Source organism: Canis lupus, chromosome 5, assembly GCF_048164855.1.
Source record: "Canis lupus baileyi chromosome 5, mCanLup2.hap1, whole genome shotgun sequence".
Lineage (NCBI taxonomy): Eukaryota > Metazoa > Chordata > Mammalia > Carnivora > Canidae > Canis > Canis lupus.
This window is the reverse complement of record NC_132842.1, coordinates 52637334-52647080: the sequence shown is the minus strand read 5'-3', so window position 1 is coordinate 52647080 and position 9747 is coordinate 52637334. Positions and strand designations below refer to the sequence as shown.

The window sequence follows — 9747 nt, the reverse complement described above, 5'->3', positions numbered from 1 at the left end:
TAATGCATTTAGGTTCCAGTCTTTGCCATTACAAACAACGCCACCACAAATAGGACTTTTATTGAATGTATTACCATCTTAAAATATAAATTTATTAAATAACAGATGTTTAACAATTCACACCTCTGCAAGGACATCGCTGGATATATTTCTAGATGTGAAATTACATGTTTACTATAATTAATATTGCCTTATATGTGCCCATAGCTTTGATATGATTTATATTCCTACTGGCAATTTCTGAGGGTGCCTACTTCCACACGCTCACCATGGAGTGGAGCGAGCAAGTTCATTAGTCATCAATTGTTGCATTAACTAATTACCACACTACCTAATAGCTTAAAATAACATGTATTGTTTCACAGTTTCTGTGAGATAGAATTTTAGAGGAGCCCAGTCTACTGGTTCTGCTTTGCTGCTTCTCACAACATCATTGGCCAATGCGGCAGTCATTGGCTTAATGGGGCTGGGCTATCCAATTCCAAAATACCTCATCCAATGACTATGGACACAGAGCCACGCGTTCATGGAACTGAACCAAAGGAAGATGATGAGGAAGTCTGGAAATGTTGGGCAGTGGCTTCCAGCCATGACTTTTGTAACATGTGAGAGCCACAAATGTCAAGAATGGAGCAGAATGCTAACAACCATCCCACCCACTGATTGGAAAAGCCATGTTTATCACAAAGTAAACTTCTGCATGTGTGAGGGTTTATTTCTAGACGTTTTTCCCCCCATTAGTCTATTTAAAGTTCAGTGTCACAATATTTTGAATATTATTTTCCATACCTGGTAGAGACAGTCTCCTATCATTATTTTTCCTTTTCAGAATTTTCCTAGTTTTCCTGGATTGTTTTCTTCCATACAAATTTTAGGAAATTAACTTGCCTCGTTCCAAAAAACCAGTTTGGATTTTATTGAAAGTATAGTACGATTTTAGCATATCTTAGGGAGAATTAGTACCTTTATGGTGATAAAACTCCCTAGCTAGTCATTCAATATATAATTCATTTGCTCAAATGTCCTATTGTGATCATCACTAGTATTGAAGGTTTTTTTTTTTTTTATTGAAGGCTCAGCATCTGCCTTCAGCTCAGGTCATGATCCCAGAGTCCAGGGATCCAGCCCCAGTTAGGCTCTTGGCTCAGCGGGGAGTCTGCTTCTCTCTCTCCCTCTGCCTCTCCCCACTGCTCATATTCTCTCTCTCAAATGAATAAATTAAATTTTTTTAAAAAGTTTTCTTTCTATAGATTTTGCACATTTCTTATTAAGTTTATTCATAAGTATTTTCTGTATTTTGTATTTGCTTTTGGGATCGCTTGTTCTGATCGATTATAGTTTGCACATGAGAAAGCTCTTGGTTTCCCTGTGTGATTGTTGTTCAGTTATCTTTGTTCAGAATTCCCTGATAGGACCAGCATTTCAATGTACTCTCCCTTGGGTTTTTGAGGCAAATAGTTATGCTATCTGCTAATAACTATAATAACTGTAATTTCATGTCCTCTATTTCAACTTTTAAACCACTCATTTCTTTCTCTTCTCTCATTGTGCTGAAGAATACCAGCAGACCATGAGAAATAATACAAGTAATAGTGTGTCCTTTCCTTGTTCCCAATTTCAATAGGAACGCTTCCACTCTGTTGTGCATAATGCTGGGTTTTGCATAATAGAATAGCAATTGATCCACATTTTGTCAAAACTCTTTTTTTAAAAAATGGAGAATGGGTGTTCAATTTTCTCCAAAACCTTTGCAACACTCATAAAAATAATCATATGATTTTTCTATTTATATCAATTAATGTGAAATACATTAATAAACATACAAATATTGAAACAACCTTGTACTGATGTAATAAATTCCTTTGGTCACATGTTATCACTCTTTTAACATGCTATCTGTTGGCACATACTTTGTTTGGGCCTCTTGCATTGCTTGTCAAGAGTAAGGCCAGTCTGTAAGTTGGTGTGTACATGTGTGTCCATGTGTACTCTTTGTCCCCATCCATTTTTTAAAAATTTTTTTAAATTCAATTTACCAACATATAGAATAGCACTCAGTGCTCGTCTCATCACATGTCCTCATCCATTTTAAGTTGACTTTTACTAGCTTTGCTGTCAGATGGTGACCCTGCTACCATGGGTTTCTCACACTGGCCTCCTTCATGCTTATTACAACCAAACTAATCTCTTATACGTAAATATTGGACTTGATGATTATTCCTGATAATTTCATCTTAAGGTTTTTATTGCAGCAACCTACCAACATCTTTTTGATTACAGATTTTCCTCCGTACATTCTATTCTGTGATTCAAAGACACAGTTGGAAAAAAATAAAATAAAGAACACATTTGGCAGATGGGTCAAAAGCCAGTCAATAGACTGGCCTGTGATTTCTCACTTACCTTGTGGAGAAATACAGAAGGGATCAGAATCAGGTGCCTCTCCATCCCATGATGGAAGGAAACTTAGGAAATGCCTCCTAGTGACATGCCAGGTGATGATGACCCAACCCATCAAGGCCTCCTGCTGCCAGTAAGGAGGGGGCTGTGGAGGCAGGGAGTTCAGAGAATTTATAAAGTTATTGCTTTGGTTTCTAGAGGTGTTATGTGTGTGTGTGAGTTTTCATTAAGTCGGAAGGCAGAAAGCATGCTGCATCCTGGGACTGAGGGCAGTAAGTGTGAGGTCATTTATGATTGCTCACTCCAGTTCTGACTTATAGCTTCAAACATTCATACCTTTTAGGGTCAGAAATCAGGAGCCAGCCTGTCAGAAGCCATTTGCCATATTTGCTCAAGATTTCTACCCTATATGATGACAGATGAATACATGATTCCAAGGGATGTTTGATTGAGAAACAACTAAGGGTTCTTTCTGGAAGCTATCACAGGATACAATAAGTGTGACTTTTCATTTCTGATAGACTTGTTCTTTTAGACTCTGCCTATAATGCCAAAGCTGTTAAAAATAATAATGATGATGACTAATTTGTTATTTTGTCAATCTATGAGAGCTAAACATGCATTTAGAATTATTTCTTCTAAAAAAAAAAAAGAATTATTTCTTCTTGGTGAATTGATACTTCTTTCATTATATAATGATGCTTGGCTGCTGGTAATCCTTATTCTCAAGTCTGCCTTGTCTGATATTAATAAAGCCACTCTAGTTCTCTTTTTTGTGATTGTTTATATCATATATCTTTTTTATCTCTTTAAATTTTAAATTATCTATGTCTTTAGATAAGTTTTGTATTGAAGTGTGAAACTGGGGATAAGACTTTTCTTTTTTTTTTTTCTTTTTTTTGCCTGTAAATATCCAAGATCCAATGCCATTGTTGGAAAGGCTTTATTTCTTTCATTAAATAAATTATTACTGAAACTTCATCCAACTCAGTGGGGCATATTTATGTGAGTCTATTTATGAGTTCTCTATTCTGTGGGTCTGTGATCTGTGGGTCTATCCTTCCACCAATACCACACGAACTCGGTGACCATAGTTATATAAATCTTGAGATCATTGTAGACTGATTCTTCCCACTTTATTCTTTTTTTCTAAAGATTTCAGTTATTTATTCATTAAAGATACAAATTGAGAGAGAGAGAGGCAGAGACATAGGCAGAGGGAGAAGCAGGCTCCCTGCATGCAACCTGATATGGTACTCAATCCCAAGACCCCAGGATCACAACTTGAGCTGAAGGCAGATGCTCAACCACTAAGCCATCCAGGCAACCCCCTCCCACTTTATTCTTTTCCAAAAATGTTTGAGCTATTCTAATTTCTTTTCCTTTCCATATTAATTTTAAAAAATTTTTGTTTATATCTACCCAAAAAGTTTTTGTGGGCTTTTGATAGACATTACATGAAATCTGTATATCAGTTTGAGGAGAACCTACTCTTCCAATCCAGAGACATGGTACATCCCTCCATTTATTTAGAGTCCTAACGCATGTATGTGATTAGTTTCAGTAAAAACTGCTGATTTACCATACTGGTTGTAGCAATTTACACTCCTGCCAGCAATGCATGAGAATGCTAATTCCTCCACACTTCCATTTTTGGCCATTCTCATGGCTATGTGTTGCACTATGATTTTGCATTTCCCTAATGACTAATTACACATGATTTTTAATGAATACTATTACACTTTTATGTTTTTTCCAGTGTTGTTGGTATATAATTGATGTATGTGTAATTTTAAGGCATATAATGTAATGATTTGATACATATATACATTATGAAATGATCACCACAATAAGTTAACATCCATCCCCTCCCCTGTTCACAACTTTTTTTCTTGTGATCAGAACTTTTAAGATCGAGTCTCTTAGCAACTTTCAATTATGCAGTGCAGCATGGTTAATTATAGTCATCATGTTGTGAAGTTCATCTTATCTTTTTTTGTAAGGAAGTTCATACCTTTTGGCCACCTTCCCATTCCTCAGTGCCCAGACCCCTCTCCACCCCCCTCCACCCCACCCTCCAGCAACCCCACATCTGATCTCTGTTTCTAGGGATTTGATTTTCTTAGATTTCACATATAAATGAGATCATACACTATCTGTCTTTCTCTGACTTATTTCACTTAGCTTAATGCCCTCAAGTTTCTTCCAAGTTATCACAAATGGCAGAATGTCCTTCTTTCTATGGTTGACTGGTATTCCATGTGTGTATGTATCTCACATTTTCTTTATTCATTCATTCACCCATTAATGGACACTTAGGCTGATTCGATGTCCTGGCTATTGTGAATAATGCTGCAAAGATTTTGAGGGGACAGCTATCTCTTTCAGATAGTGATTTTGTTTCCTTCAGATATATACTCAGAAGTGGACTTTCTGGGTCATATGGCAGTTCTACTTTGAACTTTTTGAGGAACCTCCTCACTGTTTTCCATAATGACTATACCCATTTAAAAATCCCACCAACAGTGCATAAGAGCTCCAGGTTCATCATATCCTTGCTAACACTTCTTATTTCCCATCTTCTTGATGATAGCCATTCTGACAGGGGTGAGGTGATATCTTGCGATTTTGATTTTCATTTCCTAATGATTAGTGAGCTTTCCCCAGAAAGGTTTGTTGTTCTGAGGGGTAGAACAGAGAAAAATAGGTCTTCTATATCTACCCAGAAGGGGAAGTCTTTGTTTTGGTATTTTTAGTTTGAATCTGATCCGATTTGGTTTGGGCTTTAATTGTGCAGATCACACACAATTAAACAATCAGCATGTTTTTGCCACCTGGTAGATATGGAAGCCTTAATTAAACTTTCTGGTGACAATATATAAGGTGACAATAGCCTGTTTGGAAAACACTGAAATCAATAGATGATGAGTCTTTTCCACATTTATTCTATTCCTATCAAAGAATGAATTGCACTCACATATTCCTCAATTGCTTATTAAATGTTTATTATATATAAGCCACTGTCTGTGCTTCTGGGTGTACAATTAATGAACAAGGTATTATTCTTACTCCCAAGAAGTTTATGGTCTGGTAGGACAGACAGAAATGTAAATATTTTAATACATTGTAGTAAGGACTATACTAAGGATAAGCCCACAGAAGGTCTAAGGAGCCACAAAAGACTTTATAGATTAAAAACAACAACAACAGAATCCAAATTTAACTTAAAAATTAGGACATTTAGTGAAAGGGTATTGAATACAAGCAGAATCAATGGAGCAGCTAGAGAAACAGGTGTATGGAGACAAATCAAGGCGGTTTTGAAGAGCTTAGAAACTAGAACACAGGCAGAGTCTCGGAGCCAGAACAGTCCAGGGGGAGCCCTGCCAGGGGCAGGGAGGAACTCTGATTTCTTTCATCTGGCACTATTTATACAAGACTCAAAGTCCTGGAAGAAAACATCTGATTGAGCAGCTTAGGTCACAGCTCATCTACCTGATTATACTGGGGCCATGAGAGAAAGAGCTAACTCCCTTCGGGTTCTGTGATAGGAGCGGACATTTCATTTTACCATCTAACAAGGATACACAAAAGGGAAAAAAGGGTTAATTATCCAGAAAGCAATTAGATTGCTAAAGAAAGGCTGAATGCACCCAAAAATGACAAAAGTCCATGGCAACAGCTAAGCTGAAGCTGACTCACGGGGAAGACTTAGCTAGTCCTGAAGTGGGAAAGGATTGTGTTCAAGGCAGAAAGACGAGCATGTGCAGAGTCTGGGACAAGAGGAAGCATGATAAATTTAACAACCAAAGTAGGTCCAAATGGCTGGAGCGCAGAATTGGAGAGATGGTGGGCAGGTAGAAAGAGGCCAAGAATGGGAGGAGATGATGTTAGACAGGAAAACAGGAGCGAGGGACACTGTGTCTTCAAGACAAGTGAAGAGCTCGGAGTTCATTCCTAAGGATGAAAGACACGTTAAAATATTTTATGTAGAGTTACGATATTTTCACTTTTGAGAAATGGCTTTGGCCATTGTGATAATCAGGGAGAGAAGAAAGTAACCTGAGCCAGGACAATACCGAGTAGATAGAAAGACGTTATTAATTAGACTTGGGGAAGGAGGAGGTGAGGGAGAAGGAGGACAAAGGATGATTCACAGGTTTTGGGCTTATGTTTCTGCGTGGAGAATAATGCCATACATGGAAAAGGGGAATTAAAGTGGGGGAAATGAGTTTGGTGTTGGATGTATTGAGTTTAAAGGAGATTGTTGAACGTATGGTTTTGAAAGCAAAAAAAAAAAAACAAGATTTAGGTAAAAGATGTGGGTTAGGTATTGATCATTATAGAAGCTAGAGTGACAAAGGAAACACTGCTGGAACAGTGTCCAGAGTGAGAGGTGAGGGGACCTGAGGATGGAACCCTCAGAGCATCAACACTAAGGATTGAGCTGAAGCAAAGCAGTAGCCAAAGAGAATCACCAAGAAGACCAGAGAGGTAAAAGGGCAAACAGAGGAGCCAGCATGAGGAAATGGCTGATGGTGTCAAATGTTGAATAAAGTAAGTGTGGGGTGAGGGGGAGAAGTGACCACTGGATCTGTCAACAAGGAGGTGGCTGGTGTGTAAGAAGAGTTTCAGATGAGTGGTGGGGGCAGTGGCCAGATTGCAGGGGACCCAGGAGCATGGAAGGGTAAGGACACAGAGACAGTGCAGCTCGCTGGTACTCGATCCCACTGTATGTGAGAATCACCTGCAGAGCTTTGAAAACTTACTGATGCCCGGGCTCACCTCCCCAAATTGGGATTTGATCAGACCAGGGTGAATTTGCATGACGCATTAGTTTTCTCTTGCTGCTGTAACAAATGACCATAAACTTAATGGCTTGAAACAACACAGATCTATCTCACAATTCCGTAGGTCAGAAGTCTGACACAGGCTAAACATCAAGGTGTCTGTTCCTTTCTACAGACTTCAAAGAAAATCTGTTTTCTTGCCCTTTCCAGCTCTGAGAGGCAACCCCCCTGTTCATATTTTAAAACCAGCAACACTGCATCTCTGTTCTTTCCTTCCAGAGTTACAATCCCTCTTATTCTCTTCCTCTGCCTTCTTTTCCACCTCGAAGGATCCTCGGGATTACCTGGAGGCCCCCACTGGATAATGGAGGACAGCCTCCACACTGCAAGACCCTTACCTTAATCACAGGCAAGGCAGCAGTCCCCAGGGGTGGAACGGGACCATCTCTGGGATGCTGTTAGGTCACCACACCTGCATACAGTTGTTAACACCCCGGGTGACCTTCCTGAGCAGCCAGGATTAAGCAACACTAGAAGGAGAAAGAAGATGAAAATGGAATTATGAGTTTTGGGGTTTTGTTTTATTTTTTTAATGAGGTGTGCCATAGTTGAAATAAAGAAGATGATTCATTTCGATTCCTAGCTCCTTTTCTCCAGTGGAGTCTTTAATAGCAAAACTGTTAGAGAAGAATGATTTTTACTTGACACCTTTTAAAGATGCCCAGAGCTGACTCTTTTCCTCTTCTTCAGTTACTCAAAACATGACATGTTATATGAAGGCTTTCAAACCCATAGTTATAATTAAAAAGATGAGCAAAAGATATGCAGTCGCATGCTCGAGGTGAGCCCAAAGATAGCCAAACCTAGATTTATAGAAAATGAGCTTTTCAGAGACAGAAAGTGAAGAGGCTAATCTGAAACGAAGCACCATTTTTTTCCCCCTCACAGCAGCCCGGGGTGACTTGAGACCAGTCTTTTGTCAGCACTGGCGACTCAGAAACGAAAGAGTGCACATATTCAAATGCCAAGATTGCCATATTGCACAGGGAAGGCGAGCATGTGTTTTGGTTGGAAGGGGAAAGAGTGTTCAATTAATCCCGAAATGTTTGCAAAAACAAATGATGGGCAAAAAGAAAACTAAACTTGAAAGGAATGTGATTCTTTATGAAAGACCCGTCTCCACAAGTCTGGCAGCCACAAAATAAACACGTCAGCCAGCCAGGCCGGAGCAGATAATTAGGGATGAACAGGGCCCAATTTCGTTAAAACCAAGGCAGCGTGGCAGACGGGCAGGGCTCAGTAGGCCACCTCGCCGGGGTTGGGGGAGGCTGGGCCGTTCCCTCCCCCACTCCCCGGTCTCCCTGGGGCCCAGGGAACAGCCACTTCCTCTCTAACTGGGGTCATAATGGAAAGGCACAGGCTCAGACCGTCCTCACCCCCCAGCTCCTGACCAGCCACGGAGGAACCTAGGAGCAGGGTAATTAAGCCCTGGAGGGATTCCACAGGCCTGCCAACGTGAGGGGACTCCTTCCTACCCTGCAGACACTTTTCCTATTCTGGGCACCCCCAAGATTGCAAAGTATTTGAGGACTGCCTTGCCATGACCCCTTAAACATAGAGGAGAAAAAGCCACACACACACACACACACACACACACTATATATATATATATAGTGTGTGTGTGTGTGTTCTGCTCAAGCAATTGCCTCATTGTTACATTTTTTAAAAAAATGAGTATTTACATAGTTCAATGAAGGCCAAACGCTGAGCTCCGCAGAGCCAAGGCTGGGGTTTCCAAGGGCACCTCCGTCCCTCCCTGCGGTGGAGTCTGGGCCGTGAAACAACCGCGCCTTTGTGGCTGGCCTTGGGCCTGCTTGACAGCGAGGCTCCAGTTGGATGACAGTGCTGCACCCAGTTCCCCGAGGCGGCCACTTAATGACCGCTCGGCCTCGACCCGGTAGGATACCGGTTTGCGTTGCTGTAAAAGACATTGTCAACTGCCAGTCTGAGGGGGAACGTGCAGAAGCCGACACAGACAGACAGAAGGAGGCCCAGATACTCTGAGGCAGCCACACTCCTGCCCTGACTGCCCCCCCCCCACCACCACCTTCTTGTATCCTGAGGAGCACAGATGGGCTGGGATTTAACACACAGGCAGGGGTGGGTCTGTATCCGGCTGTTCCTCTCCTCCGCTTGCCCCTCAGCCCTTCCAGCACGCACTCTGCCCCCCAGCCCAAGAGGCCATCAAACCGCCTCACACCAGGGCAGAGCTGCATCACAGAAGACAGGGCGTCGTGCAGAGCCCTGGGCACCCCAGAGCCCCAGCCCGCGCCCCCCTCCTCTGGCAGACGCGCCTGCCCACCCTCAGCGGCCTCTGGCCCTGGCCCTGCGGCCGGGCGCTCCGCAGCCTCTGCACCCCTCTGCACCCCTCTCACGGATACGTCCAGTTGGTTACTGGGCTCTATTGCTTCCAGACTCTGCACTGCTACAGACCTAAAAAGAGGTGCATGGACAGCTCAACTGCCTCTTTGTCCCTCCCCTGCTGTGCTCCTCTGGG

At 41.7% G+C, this 9747-nt stretch overlaps 1 long non-coding RNA gene across 1 annotated transcript; it reads right to left on the bottom strand.

Annotated features, from left to right (window-relative positions):
- Positions 1-292: 292 nt before the first annotated feature.
- Positions 293-9438, bottom strand: LOC140632983 (uncharacterized). The gene is made up of 3 exons (XR_012030618.1): positions 8933-9438; positions 7589-7720; positions 293-2545 (listed from the first exon to the last, which is right to left on the bottom strand). It is a non-coding gene; the product is annotated as an uncharacterized lncRNA (long non-coding RNA).
- Between the last annotated feature and the right edge of the window lie 309 nt (positions 9439-9747).